Here is a 26,721-nt window from a genome sequence, read left to right as displayed (position 1 = left end):
TACACAAGGGGCATCGATTCCTACATCTTGGAAAAATGCAGAAATTATCCCTGTCTTCAAAAAAGGGGACAAAGATTGCCCGGGGAACTATAGGCCAATTAGCCTCATTGACTGCTCCCAGAAATTAGTTGGAAGGATGGTGCTAAAGAGACTCCAGGAGTGGATCGAGGAGTTTGGAATCTTGTCACCTTTACAAGCTGGATTCAGAGCAGCCACAAGCACAAACGACCAAGTTTTTTCGATTTATCTTAATTTACTGGAAGCTAGTTACATTGGGCAAAGGAAGCCTTTATGCCGCCTTTGTAGATCTTAGGGCGGCATTTGATTTAATCCCCCGCTGGAAATTATGGCTTGTCCTCAAAGAACTAGGTCTACCACTGGATCTTTTATCTCTGATCAGTAGACTTCACTAAGATAATAAGGCCCAAATTAGATGGGGGGGACAGGGGGAAGTCACTGAATCATTTCCAGCGGAACGTGGTGTTAGGCAGGGCTGTGTGATGGCCCCCACGCTGTTCACGCTATATATTAATGAAATAGCTGATTGCATGAGCAGAATTTCGACCGATGCCCCCATACTAGCTGGTGAGAAGGTACCCATTCTGATGTTTGCTGACGACACACTGATCCTCTCCAAGACCCCGAGTGGATTAAAGAAAGCTTTTCAAATCTTTGAGGATTTCTGCTGTGAGAGGGGATTGGAGGTCAACGTGTCTAAAACAAAGTTAATGACGTTTAATGCACATAAGGCAAACACGAGAGGATTTGCAATGAACGAGGGCCCTCTAGAAATAGTCAATGAGTTTACCTATCTGGGAGTTAACTTCCAAGGTAGTATGAAATGGGGCCGGAAAATCGATCTAGCCTCACTTAAACTCAGACAGATATCTGGGGCTCTTTGTCAGGAGTACAATCGCACCCTATTTAAGCCTATCAGTCCCGTCCTTGAAATCTATACCCTGAAGGCTGTTAGTTCAGCATTGTATGGTTCAGAGGTGTGGGGCTGTGAGAACCTTGTAGCTCTTACCTCAGTAGAGAATAGGTTTCTAAGAAATATAACCGGACTTCCCCAGAGCTCCCCTATGTGTCCTTTGTTGTTAGATCTAGGTAAGAAGCCCATTGCAGCTATAGCCAAATTGCGCCCCCTCCTCTACTGGAGGAGATTGTGGACTACTCCCGAACTTGTTGGCAATGCCCAGGGTTTCCTAGATATTATCAAGACAGACACATTACATCAAATTAAATGGCTTAGGGCAGTCCGAAATCTTTTAGGGGAGTTAGGACTGACAGTATTGTGGACTGAACCTGCAAACTCTATTTTTCCATCTAAATCTTTGTTAAAGGCTAAGTACTGGGAACTGTTTTCACTGAACAATGCAAGACAACAAGTGTCTTCTTCCCTTACTAGCCGCTTTATGGATCATAAATTGGTCCCTAGGATGGAATTATACTGGGATGCAATCACAAAACCCATGGATCGTAAATTGTACTTCCAGTTCAGGGTGAGGTCTCTCCTTGTAAGATCTTTCACCTTGAAATGGTCATCACACTCGTCAGCTGGGTGCCTAGGATGCACTGCCAATAATGAGGCAACGGCACATATTCTGTGGGTTTGTGATATATGCTGCCCCAAGGCGGGTCTGGCTGTTACCTATCTGTAAGCTTCTGGGTACTAGGGTAGCGGCGGAGGCTAAACGAATTTTGCGTACAGAGACATTGCTACCGATTGCTCTAGCTATGGCAAAATTCCTTTTTTTTAAATAAATTTTTATTTGGCAACTTCAATGCATACAAGAATATAAAAAGATTACAAAAATGTTTCAATAATATACTTAGTGCAAAATTCCTAGGCTGGGCATGGATCTTGAGGGCGTGCCAAATTGCACATTGTTCTTGATTAGATTTAACAACTTTTATATTGTACATATATCATGTCGATACATCCATTGTTTTATTCAATTCAATTCAATTCAATGGAGACTTTATTCGGTTATATTTCACACCATAAAAGTGCACATATATACAATACAATTAAAAACATTATTCATACTATTACAATAATTCATAGTCACATACAAAAATTATATTACACGTAGCCCATTGTCAATACGATGATCCAGATACATGGTAAAGTGCAGATAGTAAGTACAAAATCATTGGTCTAGGCAGTTCCTTAATTTGATAGTTAATTTTAAGAATTCTTTAACCTGTAAAACACTATCACTATACAAAAGCTGTAAGTAAAAAAAGGCAGGTTTGATTTGGTTAAAATTAAGTTTCCTTAGGAGGGCAACAAGATAACGTTTGCGGGGATATTCATAAAACCTACATAAAAACATAAAATGCAGCATATCCTGAGGAGACTTCCCGTCGCAGCCACAGGGTGCTGTAACCTTATTAAAAGTGTCTGACTTTGGTCGAATTAAAAGATGATGAAAGATGTCAAATCTAAACCTAGTCAACAAGAATTTCTCATGAGAGGTGAAATTACTCATTAAATATGGCTCCATGCTTTCACAAGTTTTTAACATCACATATTTCCTAATTCTTGGCTTCATAAGCTCCTCACTTTACCTTTGAACCAACTTATCCTTATAGAAGGCTTGTTTGATTGCTAATGTTATGTTATGTTATGTTATGGAATCTTATATAGCGCATGGCTACCCCAGCGACGGGGCGTCCTAATATATCCCCTTTTACAATTCCGCTAGGATTTACAAACAAATTCAGGCGACCTAGCCTGGAAAAGCAAGTTTTCAGATATTTTAACCACGGGACACGCATATGTTTGTCCTGAGATACAAGATCTCTTACAATCAAATGGGTAAGGGGTATGTCCTGATTTATTCACAGTTTCACCCAACAGATCAGAGGCCTTAAGGAAAAAATATCACTTAGATACTGGATTCCCAGTTCTTCGTGTACTGTCAGGTTGGGTGTACTGGTGGGGACACAAAGTAGACGTTTTAGGAAATTGTTTTCGACAACCTGCAACTGTTCTCCCGTTACATAACCCCAGAGTTCACTACCATATGCAGCTGTAGCAACAGATTTGGCATTGTAAAGCTTAATCATTGTGTTTATTGGCTTCTTGCCCAGTTTTGTCGCAAAGTTAAAAACAGAAGCATTAGCCCTTGTCAGTTCACCTTTCTTTCTGACCAAGTGTGGACCCCAATTGAGTTTGGTATCAAACAGGACACCAAGATATGAGAATGTTTCTGTGACTGGTATTGGAACATCATTCAGTTTAAAAATAAAATTCTTTTTGGGTTTATGGCCAACATGCATTATGTATGACTTTGAGTTGTTGACCAATAGATTTCGGTCAGACATAAAAGTATTAAAAGCATTTAAAAGAGCCTGGAGTCCCTTCTCCGTTCTTGAGATTAAAACTGCATCGTCTGCGTATAAAAGAACTGGAATACCCCGCCTGCCAACTCTGGGGCAATCCGCCTGTACATTCTGTAGGTAATCATCTAAATCATTAATATACAGATTAAAAAGGAAGGGGGCAAGAATGCAACCCTGGTGCACTCCCTTCTTTATATCAAAATTACCAGTGGTGTCCCCGTTTACAGAATATCTGACATTGGCACTGGTATTACTGTGCATATCCACCAGAAAGTCGACTAACCCTGGATCCACACCTTTCGCCCTCATGGACCTCCACAGCCCCCCCCTGTTAACACAGTCGAAGGCTGAAGAGAGGTCCATGAAGGCAAGATGGACAGTTCCCCTCTGTACAATGGTGTATTTACTCAATACAAGGAAGAGGTTAATGCACTGAGTTATGGTGGAGCGCCCCCCACAGAAACCATACTGAGAAATCGACATGGTGTTATTTGCGGTCGCCCAGCATGTTATTCTCTGTAGTAGGATTCGCCCCATAGTTTTGACCATGGAGTCAATTAATGAGATTGGCCGGTAGCAATGAGGACTGCCCTTATCTCCTTTTTTAAAAACAGAAACAATCGTTGATAGACCCCATGAGGTAGGACAGCCCACTTTGGCAGGTGCGTTAAATACTGCAGACAAGATGGGGGCCCAAAAGTGTGGGTCAGACTTATACAAATCCAGGGGGATCCCATCAGGTCCTGGGGCCTTTCTGGCAGTAAGTCCTTCAATAGCCACCTTAACTTCATCATTAGTGAACCTAATAGCACCTCCCCTAGCATCAGGTAATTTCTCCGTTATAACAGGCAACCCAGAAGAGTATAATTGTTTGAAATGAAGTTCCCTCTCTTCCCTAGTAATACAACAGTCCAGACCATTACCCGGGTCTTCTACCAGGAATGGTTTTTTAATTATTGTCCAAAATCTGGTACTGGATTTTAAGGTAGAGGGATCAAGTAACTCATTCCACGCCTCTACTCTTAGCGACTCCTTATGGGATTTAAGAATGGACTTATATTCTCTACGGCACAATTGGACCTTTTCCTGCACGCTCGGGATAGCTGCTAGTGCCAGCCTGAGATTTCGAGCAGCTTTGGAACAATCATGATTGAACCATTTTGGCCCACATTTTTCCACACTCCTCTTTGCTGGGACCAACCTCAGTTCTGACACCTTCTCCGACAGATTTTGATAAGCAGTAAGAACCTGACGTGGGTCTGCCTCCACCTGAGTGCAGTTCACCATATCCTCAGTACACGTGCCTATAATATTTTTGTACAGTAAGTCTGGGGTCACCATTGACCATTTAAGTCGCCGCCTCCCATCTGTGGTATCCAGCCTCCCAATCTTACATATCTGTTTTTCCTTAGTAAACCAAGGTCCCTTCAAACGAATTGTTAAAGGATTATGGTCACTAAATTTGCTTGGTGCAATATCAAACGAGTCTAAGAAAGGCAGCAGTGTCGTTGACAACAACATGTGATCAATAAAGGTACCCTTCCCATGCCCCTTAAAGGTGGGAGTGTCAAAACATTTCAATGGATCCCTGAGTTTCATGGCCAGGGAGAGGTCCAGGTTATCAAGGAGAGCATTGCATAGTTCCCCAGACATTGTGTGTTCCAGGTGGAGTCCCTCCATGCGCTCACAACTTAAGTCATTTATGCATTTATGCAGAGGATCTCCACACAAGTGTACATTGAGATCCCCCACAATCATGAGGCTGTGACTAAAATCCTTTAGAGAGGAGGTGACAAAAGCATACAGGGCAGATACAGGGTTAGATACTGAGGTGACATTGACAGTATTCTAAAAATTCACTAAACATACTTGGCAGTGATCCCCAGTTAATACCAAAGTCATCATACCAGGATCTTTACATCAATTCTACTGATTTTACAGGAAACAAGGATTGAAACAAAAATCACCAATCCCCCCTTAGGTCTGCCTCTTAATGATGGAGTGGCCGGGACATAGAAGGCTTTATACCCTTCTAAAAAAAGGTCACAATCAACCAGCCATGTCTCTTGTAGGCAGATAACTTTAAATTGCTTAATGTGGTTGACCCAATTAATGTCTGCCATTTTTGCAGCCAACCCCGCAATGTTCCACGATATAATATTGCTTTCACAATTTTTCTCCTGTGAGTTCGGAGTAGGTACCAATTCATATGAGATTGAGTTGCCCTGACTCACAGGGGTCTCATGTCAGTCACACATGTCCAGGCCAGATTAAAGATCGTATCTGTTCTGTGTACTGATATTAGCCCCAAAATTAGGTTGAACCACAATATTGGGTCTGATCTGTGTGTTGGCAACATTTCCAAATCCCCTCGGGTTAACAATATTATACTGGAAGCGGGTGTCCATTACCTGGGTCTGAGTTTCAGCCACTGGACTAAACAACCATTGTTGGGGGGGGTTATGACAAAGATGAGCATAGAAGTACCCCAGAGGTCGGACACATATACTGCTTTCATTATATATCAGTGAGGAAGCTCTTAGGAGAGCGGTGGCCACGTTTTGGGGATGTTTAAAGTTCACAACAATGCAGTCTCCGCTTCCCATGTTTTTTAGATGGGCCCACCCAGTTCACCCGTCTAACTGCCACTATCTGATCAGAGTATGCAATTGGAAAGCCACAATTTTTATTAAGCCATGACACTGTTTTGTTTTTTAATGAGGCATGAGACTCATCATAGGGTGAGGCAGGGTGAGTACCGCAGAGTGGAACATTTGTTCGGACTACCACAAATGGTGCACAGTCTGGTGGTAGGTTAAGATATCGTTTACTCCTGTGCGGCCTGCTGTCTGTTCCCTGTCTTAAAACAGGGTTAGATCGAATCTGTGGATCCATTAATACTTGGGGGGCTGGTGTAGTTGCTTTTGATGATGCCCCACTCATGGTGGTAGATACCGCCGTCGTATTAATGGAATTTGACAGATTTTTTCCCCGCACCATCCCTGCCTGTCTACCTTCCCCCGAGTTGTCCCTTAATCCAGTAACTGCAGCCTGGTACGAGGATACCAGGCCACCAAGCCTGGATACCTCAGCTGTTAAAGTGTCTATCTTGGTGGTTAAAGGTCTGATAGCCTTCTCTACCTTTGATTCCAATATGGACTCCAGGTTTTTTATGAGGGCCACCAGTTGTGCAATGTTAGCATTTAAAGTATTCTCCTTGTTCTCCTTGTTTCCAGTAAATACAAAAGGGTTATTAAGTGGGACATTAACAATAGCAGAATCTCCAATATTAGTTTTTTTCTTCTGTTTACCACCCCCTTTTATCAGTGTTTGCCTACAATTGCGAACCAGCCTTATGGCAGGCGGAGCTTCCTCCAAATCCTCACTAGAAGTATCATGGTGTTCTAAGTGGACCTCAGCCCTGACCACAGTCGGTGTAACCGGGTTTTCTCTGGCAACATCATTGGCGCTAGCCTCTCCCTCAACGACCATCGCTATCAGAGGCGGCGTCTCACCCAGTAATGTGGCAGGGGGCCCTTTCCCTAGAGATGCCCGACGTTCACTGTTGATTTGGGTGACTTTTTTGACCATGTAATTGTCAATTGTACTATGGCCCGATGCAACTTTATCATTTTTAGCCTTAGACATCCTAGATAGAAACAATACGTGAATAAGTAGCAATGCGACTATACATAAATGTTAAAAAGGATTATAAGTTCAAAGTCTCACTTGTTACTTTAAAAGAGAGGGGTTGGAACAAATAAACCAGGGTCTCGGGCCCAGCCCAGTCTCTTCCGGCCTCTGAGGGCCACAGAGGGCCCGCCCTTGTCCCGGGCTTCTCCCGGGCGCGCCCGCGGGACGAGGGACCAGGGAAGCCTTTAAGCGCCTCCTTGCGCCTTCTGTTCATCATCAGTGGCGTCCTTGCCGCGCTGGGGCTGCTGGGGTTTATAGTTTAACAAGCGGCCCGGCGGAGCCAAGCCCGGCCAGACCCAGAGCGGAGCTAAGCCCGGCTCGCAAATCACGGGGAGAACAGGAAGCACAGCGGAGCCAAGCCCGGCCGTCAGCAGCACTCCCAAACAGCTGCAGGTAGCTCCCCCTGGACTCAGTACCAGGGAAGCCTTTAAGCGCCTCCTTGCTCCTTCTGTTCGCCGTCAGCGGCGTCCTTGCCGCGCTAGGGCTGCTGGGGTTTGTAGTTTAATAAGCGGCCCGGCGGAGCCAAGCCCGGCCAGACCCAGAGTGGAGCTAAGCCCGGCTTGTAAATCACGGGGAGAACAGGAAGCACAGCGGAGCCAAGCCCGGCCGTCAGCAGCAATCCCAAACAGCTCCCCCTGGACTCAGCACCAGGGAAGCCTTTAAGCGCCTCCTTGCGCCTTCTGTTCATCGTCAGCGGCGTCCTTGCCCCGCTGGGGCTGCTGGGGTTTGTAATTTAACAAGCGGCCCGGCGGAGCCAAGCCCGGCCAGACCCAGAGCAGAGCTAAGTCCGGCTCGCAAATCACGGGGAGAACAGGAAGCACAGCGGAGCCAAGCCCGGCAGTCAGCAACACTCCCAAACAGCTGCAGGTAGCTCCATTGTTTTATTCTTTTAACCTGTGGTCTCATTGATTTTAAAGCTTGTCTTTTCTTGGGTTTTTTATGAATTCATGCCAGACATCTGTTTTAAAGTGTAATTTTGATGTACTGTTCTGTTTGTTTATGCTTTTATGATTGTAAAAAATCGAAACCAGCTTTAGGATGTTGATGATGTTGCCTGTAACCTTTAATAGCTTCAGAGTAGACCAGTAAACTCTGTAGGTGGTAAACAAATGATTCCTCTTAAGTGATGCAGGTTTTACCAATGTTCGCAGCATACCAAAGGAGTCAAATCACAGTTTCTTTATGTCTTCCTCCCTAAGCTCTCTACCCCATAGGTTTATGATTTCGGTTCCTATGTTGTCCTCTGCTTCCAAAAAGGCCCAGTACCAAAAGGATATTTCTTTATTCAACTTATCCGTTCTCATCACCTGGTCCTACTTTGAGTCATCCTCCTCCTGAGACCAATCTTGTGTAGCCCACTAGGAACAAAGCTGGTAATACTTACACCTGGTCAGTCTTCCTCTAGTAAGGTTATTAAGCACTTCCCAACTCACTAAACTGGAGTCCCTTTTAAGATCTGTTCAGTAATATATGCCTCTCGCTTTTAAAGGCTGACTAAGTTGATCTCTCAGGCATTCAGGGGTGCCTGGAGATTCTCAGATCGGAGCCTGCGATGAGTAGTATGGAATTTTCAATCTTTCTTATGTAAAACCAGGTTTTAGACCTTAAGATCCTCAGCCTCACTTTAAAAAAAGAACTTTGGGTCACCATATTTAAAGAGAAAATGGTGCTGGCCTTGGCAGACATCCTCTAACATAGCTTCAAACAATAGGCCCAGTGATGACCTATCAGTCTTATTTGCCAACATGCAGAAGTTTTTGAAATGAAAGGCATAACAGTAGGTAAGTTGGTCCAGTAAAACCAATTCTCCAGCCTCAAGCCCTCTTCTCAGCTTTTTCCAAGCTATTCGAGGACCAAATAAAACGACCAATTTTTCCCTGTAGCTTGGCTATATCCACCGGTAACTAGTCATAATATCGAATTTTTTATATCGATATACAATAATATCGAGTTTGGTATATTGACAATACTAAAATATCAATGTTATATATATATCAATATCTTAAAAATGTCAGATTTTTTTCCATTCAAATATAAAATATAAAATATCTAATCAAAAGTATCGTAATAAAACATTGTTTTTTTTGTATTGTGTAAAATATTGAGAAAACAAATATAGAATGTATAAAATATTGTTTTTAAAAAAATATTGTTATGGTGTTATTTTATAATAAAATATTGTTGTTTTTTATGTTTTAACAGTTGTTGAATATTGTAAAAACTATTTTTTGTAATAGAAGTTTTAGGAGCTGGTGTTGGGTTATTAGGGGATAAGGGTGGGGAGTGTTTTGAAATAATGAGAAATGAATTTTTAAAATTTCAAGTATTTGATCATTTTAAATATGAAATGTTGTTTTAGGAGTGGGATGTTCGGTTTTAGGGGATAAGAGTGGGGAGTGTTTTGAAAAAATTTATAAATATAATTTGGAAATTTAAAAATAAATTAATTGAAATAAAAAATTTGTTTTAGCATTGGGATGTTGGGTTTTTAGGGGATAAGGGTGGGGAGTGTTTCCAAAATAATGAAAAATGTAATAAATTCATTTTAAATATAAATTGTAAATTTAAAAAAATGAGTTAGTAGAAATGGAATGTTGCATTTATAGGGGCAGAGGGTGGGGAGAACTTTAAATTTGTAAACAAAAATGTAAAATTGAAATTGAAATTTAAAAATATAATTTGAAATATTTAATTTATGAGTGCAAAATTGTGTTTATAGGGAAGAGGGCTGGGACGTGCATTACAATATAATTTAATATTTTATAAAATTTATATTCGATTTTTTTACAAAATATTCACAAATAATTAATTAATTTAAAATGTAATAATGAATGTGTCAAATGTATGAATTTCATGGCATTTTTATTATAAAATGATAAATAATGTTTTTCTTTTTAAGTAATAAGAATGGTAAAAACATTGGTGGAAATAGTTATTTAAATGTGGCTTTATTACCTATATTTAGTCAATATATTTGATTTTATTAATAGATTAAAATATTTAAATTTCTGTAATTGATATAATGACAAAACTAAAAACTATGTAGTTTTGTTTTATAATATTTATTTATTATATATTATTAGTAATATTCTATTTTAAGAAATATATAACAAAATAAAAATAAATAACAATTGAGAGTAGTGGATTTATCAATTATTAATTATGTATAATATGCTGTATTTCAATTTATTAATGTGTAGTCTACAGCACCTTCCATTATTTTATAGTAACTGGAGGGGTAATAGTAAATTATATAATTTTATTAAACAACATATTTCTTTATTTAATATTAACTGGAGTGGGTATAGTTATTTATAAATGTTTAGTATCCAGCATCTTCCTTGAATTATAACTAACTGGAGTGGGAATAGAAAATTATATAGGTTTAGTGTCCAGCACCTTTCCTGACTTAATACTAACTGAAGATAGCGCTAACTGAGCGCCGTTTGTCCTTGAAACCGCAATTAACGAAAAGATCGTCTTTAGGTTTAGTTGCCTCAGTACTCTCTCCGGCCTACTCTGTCGCAATTCAACCACCGCTATGATTACCAATGAAGACAGCGGTTCTGTGTCTACACCAGTAGGCTCGCCGGAGAGCACAGTAAAACCTCCAGTAGCCGCAATAAATACTGCTACTAGTGTTCCTTTAAGATACTCAGCTAGATCTTTGCAAAAAAACAACAAAATCACTAATAAATCTATTCCTGACCCTGCAGCCAAAAGGAAGAGAGGTGGTGGTCCCCAGAGGCCAAAAACTGCGAAAGAGCCAAGGATTAACAAAGACGGAGGATGTGCTGAAGTAGATGAGAAAATCACCATAAGCAATCAAGCTCTGATTCCCCCAGATTTTGACCTTGGGGCAATGGGTGGCCACTGTGGGAATTCCAACGAGGAAATGTGGAGAAGGCTGGAAAATCTTCTGTCAACCTTATTATCTCACATGACCTACAGATTAAACCGAATCGAAGACCGACTTGCTAATGTCGAATCCCAAGCAAAATCAAGTCTTTTAGCTCTTGAGGGTCTTTCAGCTCACCTCAAGTCTACATCTGTGACCATAACTAACCAACCAGCGAATTTAGTATCAGCCCAGGTCACAGCTAAACCTAAGCCACCAAGCCGACAAGTAACCAAACCATCTGATTTTGGCCCACATATAGGTTTAGCAGCAGAAGCTCAGAAAAACGCTATCCCTATGGATAATTGTGACACAGCACCAGAGAATCTGTCAAGTGAGTTTGCCCAATCGATTCTAAACCCTTCCGGTGCTGGCAGAGTGGAGGTAGGAATCACTCCAACCAAGGACCCCAGCTGTGATACCTGCCTCCCTGCCAGCCAACCAAGCCTATCTACCCACACACAACGACCTGGAGGTCCGGGACCAAATGATGTGCAACCTAAGTCTATGAATCTTCATCTTCCCCAGGCAGCAGCCCCCTAATGGTTGCTCTAGCAAATATTCGACCGCTACGGGCAATGCAGATCGAAATGACTGATCAATTTATGTTAAAAGCTCTGCATTGGCTCACCAACCGTCTAAAGGATGTTGGGATCTGGGAGGAGGGTGTGGATAAGCACATGATCATGGCCAGACGAAACCTGTGGATTGTTTTTTTCATGGAAGGAAGGAAATGGTGACTGTGTAACTGTTCATTTCAATAATGTGCACATAACTAGATTTTTATTGGATAATTTGTGAGGGATGGAAGGCAAATATATGGATAAGGTGTTTATTCTACCGTTAGGGTTTTTCTATAGATCTGGGCCCTATTCACCGAATGTGCTGAATTCCCACGGGGGGAGTAGGCAATATCGGGCTCCATAGAGCCAAGCAAATAGACCAATAGAGGTTCCCCTGACTAATAGCTACTTCCCATTATCTGATCTAGAACAGTGCGATTGACTCCTTCCCATCATTTCTGTTAGGGATGCATACTATGACAGTCCACCTACTCCCCCACTGAGTATAAGGAAGAGACCCCAACAAACACCAGCTGAGAGTTCGGTTGGCTTTGAATCCGCACTTTGTGTTGCAGAATCCATGGGTACCACTTCCCCCCAACTCTCTCTCCTGTCCTGGAATATTTCCTGTCTTTTGCCAAAGATCTTGTCATCTGATTGGTCATGTTTCGTCGAGGGGTATGATCTAATTGCCCTTCAAGAGACATGGTCAGTAGATACGATCCATCGCCCAGGCTATCTGGCTTTTGGCAAGGCAGCAATTGCTAATAGAAGGGTGAGTCCTAGTGGGGGATTGCTTATTTGGGCCAAGCAACAGACATCGTTCCAAGTAGAGGAACTGCCAATAGACAGCCCAGATATTCTTGCTATCAAAGTACTTGTCAAGGGAGAGATTGACTTTATATTGTTCAACGTATATGTGAGAGGGATTGTGGGAGGGAAAGCGTCACCAACCATCCTCCACCTGGATATGATTATTAACGATTTAGATGGCCCAAATTCCCTGGTGATCTCAATTGTACATTCGAGCCTCTAGGTCTTGATGACTACAGTCTTACCATGGAAGAAGATCAGAGTTGGTGGATACCATCCCTATTGCTGCCACCGAATAATAAATGGACTGAGGTGGCGTTACAACTAAAAAGTATGTCCCTCAGGCGGGGGTTAAGGGCTTTAAATGGAAGATACTTCTCCGATATGGAAGGCATTAAAACCTTTTCCAATGGGTCTAGAAGCAGTAGAATAGACTATATTCTTATTAGTTTAGAACTTTGTCCCGAACTTGTGGACATGCAGGTATACCAAAGACCTGAGAGTGACCATGATCCGCTGGTAATTACTTTGCTTGGGAAGGGTCTGGACCTCATAGGGGCAGAAATGGAAGTAGCAGTGAGCAAAGTGATCATGTCTCACAATTGCCATCGGCTGAAATGGGCTAAGGTTTCTGAAGATGAGGACTTGGTAGCACAGATTAGGGCTATGCTAGATTAAACAATACTATTACTGGGCTTGCTATATCTCTTTTACGGCCCATAAGAAAGCGCATGAAGACATATTTGTCAAACTGAAATCCTTGTTCATAATAAATAAGCGACCATTTAGGCACACTGTAAAAAAATCAGCCAAATGGTATAATGAGGCTTGAAGAGCCGCATTTAAACAATTTATGGATGTCATTAGGGTTGGAACTTCCCAATAAGTCAAATTAGCTAGAGTAAACTATAAAAAAGCGCAGCTAAAGGCAAAGTAAGATTTTGACGAGGACAGGTGGGAATCCCTAGCTAATGCAAGTAATAGAAAAAATTGGACCACATTCTGGCAATTAGTAAAGTGGGGGCAGTGGTGCGATTTGGCCCATTCCAGTGAACAACGTATCTCTTGAATTGTGAGTGGAACATTACCAGGCCCAATTTGCTTTTTCTCCGAGTGGCTTAACTGTTTATCCTGAGGTCATCACAGAGGGTGTTCTAATGTTTGATAAAAGGGAAATAGAGCGGGTCCTGGAACGGGTTCCATCAGGGAAGGCTCCGGATTGTATCCCAGCCGATATTTTTAAAGAAGACAGGAGGAATTGGACCAAGTACATTTTTCTCATTATAAATGCTATTGCTAGGGGCACGCAGATTCCAGTTACTTGGCGTGGTGCTGAAATCATTCCCATATATAAAAAGGGTGACTGTGCCAATCCTAGCAACTATAGGCCAATAAGCCTAATTGACACCCTTCAGAAAATAGTTGCTAAACTTGTCATAGGTAGAATCAATGAACAGGATGTACTATCTACATACCAAGCGGGTTTTCAACCCCACGTCAGTACTATTGACCAAGTCTTCAGATTCATGCTGATATACTGGAGTACAGTCATTCTTGCGTGGGTACTCTCTACGCAGCATTTGCTGATTTAAAATCAGCATTTGACTTGATCCTTTGCCACAAGCTATGGGACGTCCTAAAGGAGGCGGGGATGCCCCTAGAAAATCTTAAGCTTTGTTATTAGACTGCACGAGGCACACTACGCCCAAGTTAGGTATGGACAGCAGGGTGAATTAACTGACTGCTTCCCTGTAAATAAGGGGGTGCGGCAAGGGTGTATCCTTGCCCCTACCCTATTCTCCCTGTTTATTAATAAGGTCATTTCGTATTACACTAACTTTCCAAAAGATGCACCATCCCTTGGCGGTTCAAGGGTCCCTCTCTTAATGTTTGCAGACAACACTTTAATTTTATCTAAAACTCAATCTGGTCTGCAACGTGCCCTTAACAGATTTTCAGAATTCTGCAACGATCATGAACTCGTAGTAAATGTTGATAAAACCAAAACCATGGTGCTGCATCAACACAAACATATTAAAAGCAGAGTTGTAATGAACGAAGTGCCTTTGGAGCAAACAGACACCTTTACTTATTTAGGTGTGACTACCGGTAGGAGGATGAACTGGACTCCACAGTTAGATGTCCTAGTTCTTAGACACAACCCGTTAACAGGAGCCCTACTTAAAGAATATAGACTTTCCAATACTAAACCGGTGGGGCCAGCTTTATCAATTTACAACGGAAAGGTCTGAGCTTCTATAATATATGGCGCAGAACTATGGGGGTCTGAAAATCTATTATCCCTAGTCACTGCGCAAAATAAGTTCCTGAGATCACTGACCGCCCTGCCTCAATCCACCCCATCAAGCCCCTGTTGTTAGACTTAGGCTGTCTTTCTATTGATAACATTGTGGGATTCAGACCCTTAGCCTATTGGAGGAGGATCTGGACCACTCCAGAAGTGGCGTCTTACGCTAATGCCCTTCTGTACATTAGACAAGATACCCAGTCCTCAAAGATTAAATGGTTGCAGAAGATCAAGAGTAGCCTGAATGATATGGGGCTCCGCCACTTGTGGGAAGATCCAATAGGGAATTAATTTCCCAGCAAAAATTAGTATAAAGAACTCTACTGGGCCATGATTTCTAGGAAGACCCTGTCGATAGTAAGCAGTAGCTCGCTCACAGGTATCTTTATGGAGCATAAACTTCTTACGGAATTAGAGGCACACTGGAATTTGATCACCAAATCTTGTGACTGAAAACTATACTACCAATTTAGAGTAGGTACCTTTCCCCTGGGATCTTTCACTGCTAAATGGAATAAGGCTACAGATATCAATTGCCCTTTGTGCCCATCAAAGGAAGAGTCGGTAATCCATGTACTTTTTGTGTGCCCTGCTTACAAGGGCCCCGTCGCAGGTGGCATAAGCCACTGTGTTCTAATTTTGGTACCAGATTATGTATGACAGCATTTTGTAATCTGGTGTCTAATACCCGCCCAGATTAGCTCAACTGGTTCTGAGACGGAAAAACCGGGAGGCTGGTATGGGAATTCCTCGTGTTGCTTGATTGTGCCCCCGAAAAGAAGGCTCCCCTGTTCGAATTTTATTAATTGGTTTATGTTTTTTTAAAATATAATATGTTATTATATAGTTCACAATAGTTAGGAATTTTCGAAAATGTTGATATTAAATCTTTTGAGTATTGTATGCTCTTAGGGCGGTATTTATTATTTTAGATGACCCTTTTATGTTGTACTGTGTCTTTTATGATTGAAATTATCGAATAAAGACTAATTGAATTGAATTAAATTGATTACTAACTGAAGTGGGAATAGTAAATTATTTATCTTTAGTGTCAAGCATCTTCTTTGACTTCATACTAACTGGAGTCGGATTAGTAAATTATATATTTTTAGTGTCCAGCACCTTCCCTGACTTAGTACTAACTGGAGTGGGAATAGTAAATTATATATCTTTAATGTCCAACATCTTCCCTGAGTATATATTGATTGGAGTGGGAATAGTAAATGATATATGTTTAGTGCCCAGCACCTTCCCTGACTTAATATTAACTGGAGTGGGAATAGTAAATCATATATCTTTAGTGTCAAGCACCTTCTTTGACCTAATAGTAACTGTAGTAGGAATAGTAAATTATATAGGTTTAGTGTCCAGCACCTTCCCTGACTTAATACTAACTGGAGAGGGAATAGTAAATTCTATATCTTTAATGTCCAGCACCTTCCCTGAGTATATATTAATTGGAGTGGGAATAGTAAATTATATGTTTAGTGTCCAGCACCTTCACTGATGTAAAATTAACTGTAGTTATTATAGTAAATTATATATGTGTAGTGTAGAGCACATTACTTGAGTTTATACTAATTGGTGTAGGAATATCATGTTATATTTGTTTACAGGTCTGTGACTTTAAAATATTTGTATAATTAGTAATAGTAATGTGTATGTATAATATTTTATTTTATATTTATAATTACATTAATTATAACAATATATTTTGATTATACATATTAGTTAAAAATATATGTTGCAATAAAATATACATTCTTGGAAAATATTTAATAAAAATGAATGAATAGAAAAATAATCAGACTTGCAAATTTTTAAATGATCTTTATTTTCTAATAATGAGATAGTTAGAGTAAAGAAACACATTTTATTAAGGGAATATCGTGCACACAATGAAACATAAAGCGGAGGCAAGATGGCTGCCGACAGTCCGTAGGGGGTAGCTGCACTCGGCCACTCTCCTGCAATTACAGTTATCGTATGGTCAATTGTACTGGCATGGCTCAGTTTCTTGAAAAAAACCTTCTCTAATTGATCCACGAGGACACAGAGGCTGGAGGTCTTTCTGGATGGTGGATTTTCTGGATGGGCTAAGAGAGAGTACGTATGGAATATACAATTGTTTGGTTGGCTGCACCAGAGGAGGTAGACACATGCTGGCTGAAAAAATTGAACAAATCGAACATATTAAGTGCACCATCTGCACCGAGAGGTAGATGGCAGGCAGTACTGTCCAGAGCATTTTCTAAGACATTATCTAAGGCGCTCTCAAACGTTAAGGAGAGGCTAGCATCGTGTCAAGAGGTCTGGAGGGCTGTTAAACGTGTCATGGCCCCCAAGGTGCTGAGGACTACCCAGAAGCAGAGACAAGAAGAAGAAGTGGAAGTATTTAGTGAGCCTGGAACACCAACTGCGAAGCTACAAACAAAGGCACAGCAAAGGGCACAGACACGAAGAGAGGCAGCTAAAAAACGGGAGGAAGAGCGACTCCTGGCAAGTTTGAAGAGAAAAGAGGAGCGACGCAAGGACTTACCTGTACTGGATACTGCAACAGAAGCAATACTGCGGCAGCCTTTGATTTTTGAGTCATTTCAGGCAAGGGGGTCATCGCCCTTTTCATCTTCATCAGCAGCAGCAGCAGCAAAAGTATCGACATCAACCGATCCTGAGGGTGCCGAGATGGAGCCCACAGCGCTGGATACCGGGACTGCTGCAGGAGCGGACTTGGAGCAGAGGGGGTATGGATCCGGCTCTGACGTGACACATGACGATGTAGCAGAGGCAGGCAGAGGCCTCCTGACCCAGCAAATGCCTGAAAGCGGACCGAGTGGAGCAATGAATGGATCGACTGCTGCAACGCATGGGGCGGAGATTTCTGCGGGCGTGCAAACAGAGGCTGCAGAAATCACGGCGGACAAGGAAAGGGAAGAGGTTCAGGCGCATGGAGCAGCGGCGCCCACTGAAGTGCCCACTGAGCTGGAGGTGGAGGCGGAGGCGGGGGACAAGCGCGACCATCCTGCTCTGACGGAGGTTACAGAGCGTCTGATCCGGGAAGCCTTAGTAGGCGAAGAGTCTGGCAGAGGCGGAGAGTCTTGTGGGGGCGGGGCTAAATCCGCAGAGGCAAAGGCATTGGAGGTAATCCCTCACAAGGAAGGAGGCGGCGCTGGAATTGGAGGTGGAGACAGCGAGAGCAGAGCAATGCCAGGTACTGGGGGTGCAGATGGATTAGACAGCAGACACAGGGCCAGCGAAGGAACTGAAATTGTAGCAGTAAGTGAGAACAACAAGGAAAATGATGCATTCGAAGTTGGTGCTAAATGCAATAAAATAGATGCTATGGATATGGATATGGCTGCTATGGATATGGATATGGCTCATGATAGTAATAGGGTAAATGAAAAAGAGGTATATGAAGCTAGGGATATATCCAACAAAATAGGTGCTATGGGGTATGTCTTGAGTGAAAAATTAGAGGACTTTATAAAAGAGCCTATAACAGCGCCAGAAGTTCCTGAAGCCGCAAAAGGTCCAGAAGGATGTGATATCCATGAGTCTACTATTAGGGTCACAGTAGGATCAAACGGCATTGGCATTGACATAACTAAACCACAAATGGCAGAGGCAGAGGCAGTAGCAATCGTAGATTCTGGGGTCTCTGGGGTTAAGAAAGCAGTATTAGCTAACCAAGGAGCAGTTCCCAAGAAAAAGAATAAGAATAAGAATAAGGACAGAAGTAACAGCCAAATAAAAAATGTATCTCTGTTAAAAACCCCACTGAATAACGAGGATAGTGAGGGCAGTGACTATAGTGACAACAGCGAGTTGTTGGAGGAGGAGGAGGAGGAGGTGGAGGAGGAGGAGGAGGAGAGTGAGGAAGAGGAGGAGGGAGAAGGGTCAGACTCATTATCCACTTCTTCTGCAGAGATGGAAGATTATTCAATGAGCGACTCCCAAGAGACGGACGCTGATCTTTTATGCTCAAAAAAGATGAAGGTAAAAAAAGATCTAATATCTAAAACTAAAGGTAAAACCCACAAGGTCAAGGGCAAATACCGAGGAAGAACCCTAGTAAGCAATAATAACAAGAGCAAAAGCAAGAGTAAGAGCAGGAGCAAGAAGGGAATGATGCCGCCAAAAGAAATATCTAATACAATTGAGGGGGCCGAAACTGACCCGAACAAGGACAGATTTGACATTTTACTTGCCACAATGAAACAAATTCAAGGAGAAGCACGCCAGGAAAGTCAAAGAGCCAAGCGGGCTAATAAAAAAATACAGAAATCTCTCCACAACTTACAGGACATGTACTCTGAAGTAACAGGTAGACTAGCAGAGGTAGAACAGAGAACTGGCAAAATGGAGGATGAAATGGCAGAGATACAGGAATTCAGGCAGACCCAGGGAAAAACCGAATCTGATATTTTATGGAAACTGGAAGATTTTGAAAACCGCCAGAGGAGAAATAATATAAGACTCTTAGGAGTGGAAGAAGGCAAAGAAGGGGGAGATACGAGAGCCTTTGTCGTAGAACTGCTGAAAGGTGCGTTCCCAGAAATGGACGCATGGGACTGGGATAAGGAAGTGCAACGGGCACATCGCTTCCCCCTTGTACAGAAAAAAGGCAATGCAGGTGTAAGATCGAGGGCAATCCTTGTCTATGTAGGAAATTACTTGCTAAGGGAGGAAGTGATTATGAAAGCTAAACCTACTAAGAAACGCACATACAAAGATATAACTTTCTTTGCCCGTCCAGACTTTTGTCACACAACAGTTGAGAGAAGATGGCGGATGCGGCAACTTATAGTACCATTCCAGAATCTAGGCTGTGAAGTTTATTTACTGTTTCCGTCTCGCTTGAGGGTGGGGCTTAATGGACAGTTCAGAACTTTCTTTTCGGAAATTGTTGCCCAAGAATACTTGACCTATCTTCGAGAAGAAAGAAGACATAGAGACCGAAACGGACAATTGGATCGTACAGAGATCACAAAACAAGTAGCTTCTATCTCAAAGAGATAACTGAGCCTTTTCTATTTTTTTTGAGATGATGTGATTATATTCTGAGAATGTTCTAGCACGGGGGGGGCCGGGCGAGACTCCCCTGGGAGGGCACGGCTGTCACACATAGGTCAGGATTGACCTATTTGCCAGTAAGGGAAAGGGTGGGGAGGGAGGGGAAAGAGGAGGGGGTGGGGGGTGGGAACCACATGGGGGACAGGGCACGGCAGGAAAAAAAACAGAGGGGAGGAGCTTAAAAAAAATACTCTTTGGTCACAGGGAACAGGCGGGGTTGAGAAAAAGGAAAGGAAGTAATACAATAAGCAATGCTGATTCAAAGATAATGAAATGGAGGATTACTAAGCAGATAATGTACAGCAGAGAGGGTAGTAGGGAAAGGAGATGGGAGAACATGGATAATGGGGATTAGAATTGTAACCTGGAATGTTTGTGGGCTAAATGACCCCCACAAAAGAGCGAAAATAGCGTTAATGCTGAAACAAGTGAATCTAGATTTCGTATATATCCAGGAAACTCATATAATAACAACACAAGCTTATGTTCTGTCACAGTTAGGATTTAAGGTACTAGTTCACTCAAGCCAAGGGGTCAAAAAAAGAGGGGTAGCTATCCTAGCTAGGAACAATAATGTTCTAACCAGAAAGAAAGCACAAGACAAATGGGGAAGATGGGCTATGGTTGAGTGCTTTATTGATGGAGAGTGGAAAACATTGGTAAATGTATATGGATCAACAGAGGACGATCCCGATATATTTCAATTCTTAGATGTTGAATTAGCAACCTGGGCACCAAATATTATATTGGGAGGTGATCTTAATATTAATGGTGCAGACGGATTAGGACTGGGTTCTTTTGGAAAGTATAGCGGTAGGAAAAAAAAAGTATTTCAGGCACTACACAGTCTGGTGTTAAACAATGCTCTTTCAGATGTATGGGGGAAAAAGATATTGGATAACAAAGGGTACACATATTACTCGGCACCGCACCAAACATGTGCAAGATTAGATTATTTTTTTATTTCAAGTACTAGTATCTCTGACTCGAAGATTGAAAGGCTGCCACGGGTCCTAAGCGACCATAACCCTCTAGTACTTACTATAACAACAAAAACAAGTACTAGACAGCACACGAACTGGACTTTTGAAAGAGAGCTACTGAAAGATGAGAACTATATAGAATACATGAATAAATGGATTACTGACTTTTTTTCGTTTAATAAAGATACAGCAGAAATGGGAGTTGTTTGGGACACTTTTAAAGCTGGAATACGAGGTGAAACAATGAGTTATAATTCTTATAAAAGGAAACAAGTTCAGCTGAGGAATTTAGAATTAGCTTCGAATGTCTTGATGGCAGAAGAAAATCTAGAAAATAGTGTGGTGTCGGGGCGGGATATCGAAAAAGCCTGGGTAGAGCTAGTAAAAGCCAAAGGTGAGGCAGAGGGTGAAATTGCCAGCAAAGCGGCGAAAATTTATAACACTAAAAGGGAGAAGTGCTATGAGCTGAGTGAGTCAGTGGGTAGGATACTGGCTACTAGAGCAAGACAACAAGAATCTGTAGGCATAGTGAGGGAAATTAGGGACACCGCGGGCATGGTACATACAGACTCGATTAAAATAAGAGAAGTCTTTAGGATATTTTATGAGAAGTTATATGATGACGAGTTACAGGGCCGTGACCCTCTAAAAGATAAGGAAGAAATGAGGGAGTATCTCGAGGAGATCCCTGTAGATTCAATAGAGGAAGAGGAAGCAGATGGGTTAGAGGAAGAGCTGCAGTTAGAAGAAATAAAGCAGGCAATATGGAACCTACCTTCTGGTAAAGCAGCAGGTCCTGATCAGATACCCATTGAATTTTATAAAGTATTTTGGGATTGTTTGAGAGAAGAAATGGTGAAGGTGATGCAAGGGGCACAACTGGGCATAACATCGCCTAAATCATGGGGGGGTGCAGAGGTGGTCGTAATATTAAAAAAGGGTAAAAAACCGGAGGAACCAGGCTCGTACAGGCCTATAACCCTACTTAATGCAGACGCAAAAGTCTTCTCTAAAGCCTTGGCATCAAGGCTGGCAAGAGTTATAGATAAAATCGTTAGCAGCTGCCAACACGGTTTTATACCAGGGAGAGGAACCACCCACCATATACGGAAGGCAATAACTTTATTTGATGTCTCGGCAGTTACAGGGGACCCGATCGCAGTGATGTTACTCGATGCAGAAAAAGCATTCGATCGGGTCTCCTGGAGCTACCTTTGGTGTGCTCTAGCTAGAACAGGAATTAAACAAGGTTTTATCAAAGCTTTACAAACTCTCTACTTAGAACCAGTAGCGACACTACGAGTGAACAGTGGAAACACAGGACAATTTCATATAAAAAGAGGCACCAGACAAGGGTGCCCTTGCTCACCCTTATTGTTCGCTATATATATGGATCCGCTTATACGTAGAATAGAGGCATCAGTGATGATAACACCAGTTACAACGCTCATTGGGCAATGTAAAATCTTAGCCTATGCAGATGACATCGCTGTTATCTCTCCAAACCCATCTGAAGCTATAGAACACCTTGAGCTTGAGGCGCTGAAATTTGGAAGAATCTCGGGATACAAATTAAATACAACAAAAACACAGATAATTAAAAACTCGTATACCCCATGCTTAGACAATCGAGTAACACAAGAAGGTACATATCTAGGGGTTATCATAATGTCAGACTTGGATAACTTGGTGGAAAGGAATATTTCCCCTTTAATCAAGAAAGTGGAGAAAGACCTGGATAGATGGGATAATTTACACCTCTCAATAGTGGGAAGGTCTAATATAGTAAAAATGATTATCCTTCCAAAATTTCTATATCTTTTTAGGGCAATACCGCTATTCTTTGATAATAAAATATTTAAAAAATTGGAGAGTATGCTAAATAGATTTCTTTGGGCAAAAGGGAAAACGAGAAGGGCTCTTAGATACATGACATTGCCAAGAGAAAGGGGAGGCTGGGGAGTCCCAGATTTAAAATCTTATTACTGGGCGGCGGCTCTACAGAACATGGCTGGCTTAATGGGAGGTGAACAGGGCAGCGGAGCAGAGGAGTGGAGTAAATTTGGATCATTAGCAATCTATGGCCTAACTCTGGGAACGGAAGCAAAGGATGTTCTCCTGAAATTTACAGAGGCTAGTTATTACAAGAGGACAAAGTTCAAGATAATAATAGCAGCATTCGAAATTTGGAAAAGTTTTGCTAAAAAAATTGGCTTAGGAAAATTTAATTCTTATACGAGATTATTATATAATCCAACCCTCCCACAAGATATCTTCTCGGGACCTATAATGACAGAGTGGGAAAACAGGGGAATCAGAACCATTGGAGATATTAGGGGGGAACAGTGTTTTCTCCAATTTAAAGATCTGCAAGACAGATATAACCTAGAAGCTAGGCAATTTTTCAAATTTCTCCAGATTAGGAGTTTCCTCCTGGGAAAAAAAGGTGGTGTTCTGGGATTCAGGCGTAATGCTATTATGGAAATTATTCAAAAGGGGGAGGATTGCACAATTAAAAGATTGTATGCTGAACTGATGAAAGTAAAACAAGATGATCATCAAAAGTGGAGCGAAAAATGGAAGGATAATCTTACAATCAGTTCTGAAAGTTTTGGTATCTCCCTAGAAATGGGGAACTCATTACTATGTGCAGCATCATTACAGGCTCAACACTACAAAACACTTTATCACCTGTATTATACACCGGCTAAAATAGCTCAATGGGGAGGTTTAGTGGGTATTACATGCTATAGGTGTGGAAGCTCGGATGCTGATTTGGAACATGTATTTGCTTTATGCCCCCATTTAGAGTTATTTAAAAAGGAAATCGAATGTTTTATAAGTAAAATTTTAGAAAGCGAAATTGTTCTAACCCCAGGAACCATTTTATTAGGAGTGAACGTTGAGGATATACGTTCTTTTCGTGGGAGGGAATTTTTGTTTGTCGCTATGTCTATCATGAGATTATGTATAGCCTCTGCATGGATAGATCCTGCACCACCTACCTTCCACAAATGGCTGGCTAAGTTACTAATAACGTATAAAATGGAGAAAGAGATATATGCAAGGAAGGGAAAAAGGGGCAGGAAGCTAGGTGATATAATATGGGATCCTATAACTCGATGGAAGGAGGAATAATAGTGTGAAATGTTGGATTGCCTGCAGATAAGAAATACCAACTTGGTGCAATTACAATATCGATGCTGTACAATATGAAAGTATATTTTGCTTCTATTTATGCTATTTTTGTGTTCTAACTTGTGCTCTAATTTGTTTCTGGTAATATCACCCTCGCCTGCTGATGATTCAGTGATTGTTTCTTATTTTGATTTATGAATTATTGGTATACACTTCTTCTCCTTCAATCTTTGGTTTGTATTAATGATGCCGTGCCTTGTATATAAATGCAAAATACTTCAATAAAAAATATTTTTAAAAAAAAGAAACATAAAAAATAAATAGACATTTTTATTTTTGTAACATAAAGGGGTCTAGTAGGATGGCGGTTGGAAAATCACTCCAACCGCCATGGTAGCGGGAAAACACCACCCTCCAGGACCGCCGCATAACCGCCGGCCCAATTAGGATGCTCCACAGTCGAAAACCGACCGCGGCGGTCAGAGTCTGGCCATTAACATTGCGGTGGTCGCTTCTGCCAGCAGCACCGCTGCGATGTTAACAGGAGCATGTCCTGCATCTCCCTGCACTGCGTGGCAGGCACTGCACAGTGTCCTCCCATGGGCATCATTGTAGGGGACATCACTTGGAGTCCTGGGATTCCGAAGTGGGCTCAGCATCCAAGGACGGTTGTTATATGCAGAGTCACCTAGGTGTGAGATACACAGACTAACTTTATATTATAACTGTGGCAGAGGACAGCATGTCACACACACAGCACGCAACTTGACTCTGCGTACTCACCCACAATCCATGCACACTCCGGAAGCAGCCATCAGCTGTGGGACAATATGCATGATGTATGAGTCATGGGCCGAGCCAGGAAATGTGGCACAGATGTGTGAGATGGTCAATTCTACCTGGCACACCACTTGCACATTGATGGAATGGAAATGTTTCCTGTTCCTGTAGATGTGCTCATGTGCATGTGGTGGAACCAGGCCAACATGTGTGCAGAAAATGGCATCAACAGCATTGGGGATGTGCCCAAGGGCATAAAAATCACCCTTCACAGCCGCCAATTCATGCCTCCTGGGAAAATGGATGTATCTGTCCTTGTAGGTCATCATAGCAGACAGGACATCATGTAGTACCATGCTGAATTTAGGTTGCGACATCCCACCTGTGCTGGACACCGTGTACTGGAATGATCCAGTAGCAAAGAAATGCAGGGCCCCCATCACCTTAGATGTTGGTGTGAAAGCAGTTGGATATGTTCTGCGAGGCCGCAGATGGGGCACCAACATAGCACATAGGTCTTGTAGGGTGGGTCAATCCAGACGGAATTTCCGTATGACCTCCTCATCCTCCATGTCTGCCAGCGCTGTGAAGGGACGATGCACATTTGGTCTCCTCCTAGGTGCAATGAAAGGGGACACATGTCAATGCAATCCACCATGAGATGTGTCCTACATGTTACGTTTTGACTGACAAATTGTGAACAATGACTGTCATCCCAGATCAGGTTACAGTCCAACCTACAAGTAGGGACACCTTCAGCTACACTAGTCGTACACTTGTCCACTTTTCACACAGAGAGTACCTCCAAAACAATATCTGACTATGTGAAAGCCCAAAGAGATATGTCCACATCTTGTATGAGCAACCCTGAGAGTAGTTCATACAGCATGTGTGTTAAACAGCAACACTACTGTCTCCTACCTAGCTGCTGTACCTGCCACACCTTGCGTAAGTCAAACAGGGCACACATCAACAACACAATGATCACAGTATGTGCATAAACAACAAGTGTGTGCATGAGCCAAGCAAAGTAGACAGTGACATACGCACAATGTGTAGTCAGACACTCATCACTGTGAGTTGCTCAGCCTTATCACTCATTGACATGTGTACCCATTGGAGAGTCCATCACAACACTGTTCTGTGTACATGCCCAGCAATATCACAAGTGACATGTGAGGGAGTAAATGCCAATGTTTTCAATCATATAGACCAACATGGCATGTGTAGTCAGCAGTGGGGTAAATGTTACATTGGCATTGCGTGCACAATCTTGTGCCATGAATCATGTGTCTAGTGTGCATTGTTGAGAACTGGCCATTGGCCATTCACACAGCATTATGTGTCCATAGGTGCGGTCAAAGTGCTCCGCCACCCAAATCATGGTCACTGGCTCCAATGAATAGCAGCCATATCGCTGTTGCGACCGCCTGGCCCCTCCGGTGTTTCAAGGCCAATGCCAAAGCCACACTTGCGGTAGTGATACACATATGTTTATAGTCAAATCGCAGTTGGCATGCACCGCCACCCAAATCACGGTCACTGGCTCCAATGTATAGCAGCCATATCGCTGTAGCAAACCGCCTGGCCCCTGCAGTGTGTCACCGCCAACCCCAAAGCCACACGTGCGGTAGTGATACACACATGTTTATAGTCCAAAGGCGGTTGGCATGCTCCGCCACTCAAATCATGGTCAGTGGCTCTAATGTATAGCAGCCATAGCGCGGTTGCGACCGCCTGGCCCCTGCAGTGTGTCACCACCACTGCCAAAGCCACACTCACGGTAGTGATACACATATGTTTATAGTCAAATGGCGGTTGGCATGCCCTGCCACCCAAATCATGGTGACTGGCTCCAATGTATGGCAGCCATATTGCAGTAGCAACCACCTGACCCCTGGGGTGTTTCACCGCCAATGCCAAAGCCCTTGCAGCCAATGGGAACCCCAATCGCGGTAGCCTAATGCAATTTTGAAAATAGCGGTAGGTTTGCTCCGCCACTGCAGAGCCGGTCATTGGATGCAATTGAAAGCAGCACAATCGTGGTAGTGACTGCTTAGCCCCTGCGATGTGTCACTGCCAATGCTCAGGCCCTTAGAGCCAATGGGAACTGCAATC

The sequence above is a fragment of the Lissotriton vulgaris genome, chromosome 1_1 (genome assembly GCF_964263255.1).
Source record: "Lissotriton vulgaris chromosome 1_1, aLisVul1.2, whole genome shotgun sequence".
In the NCBI taxonomy this organism is placed as follows: Eukaryota; Metazoa; Chordata; class Amphibia; order Caudata; family Salamandridae; genus Lissotriton; species Lissotriton vulgaris.
Note: the sequence above shows the minus strand (reverse complement) of the source record.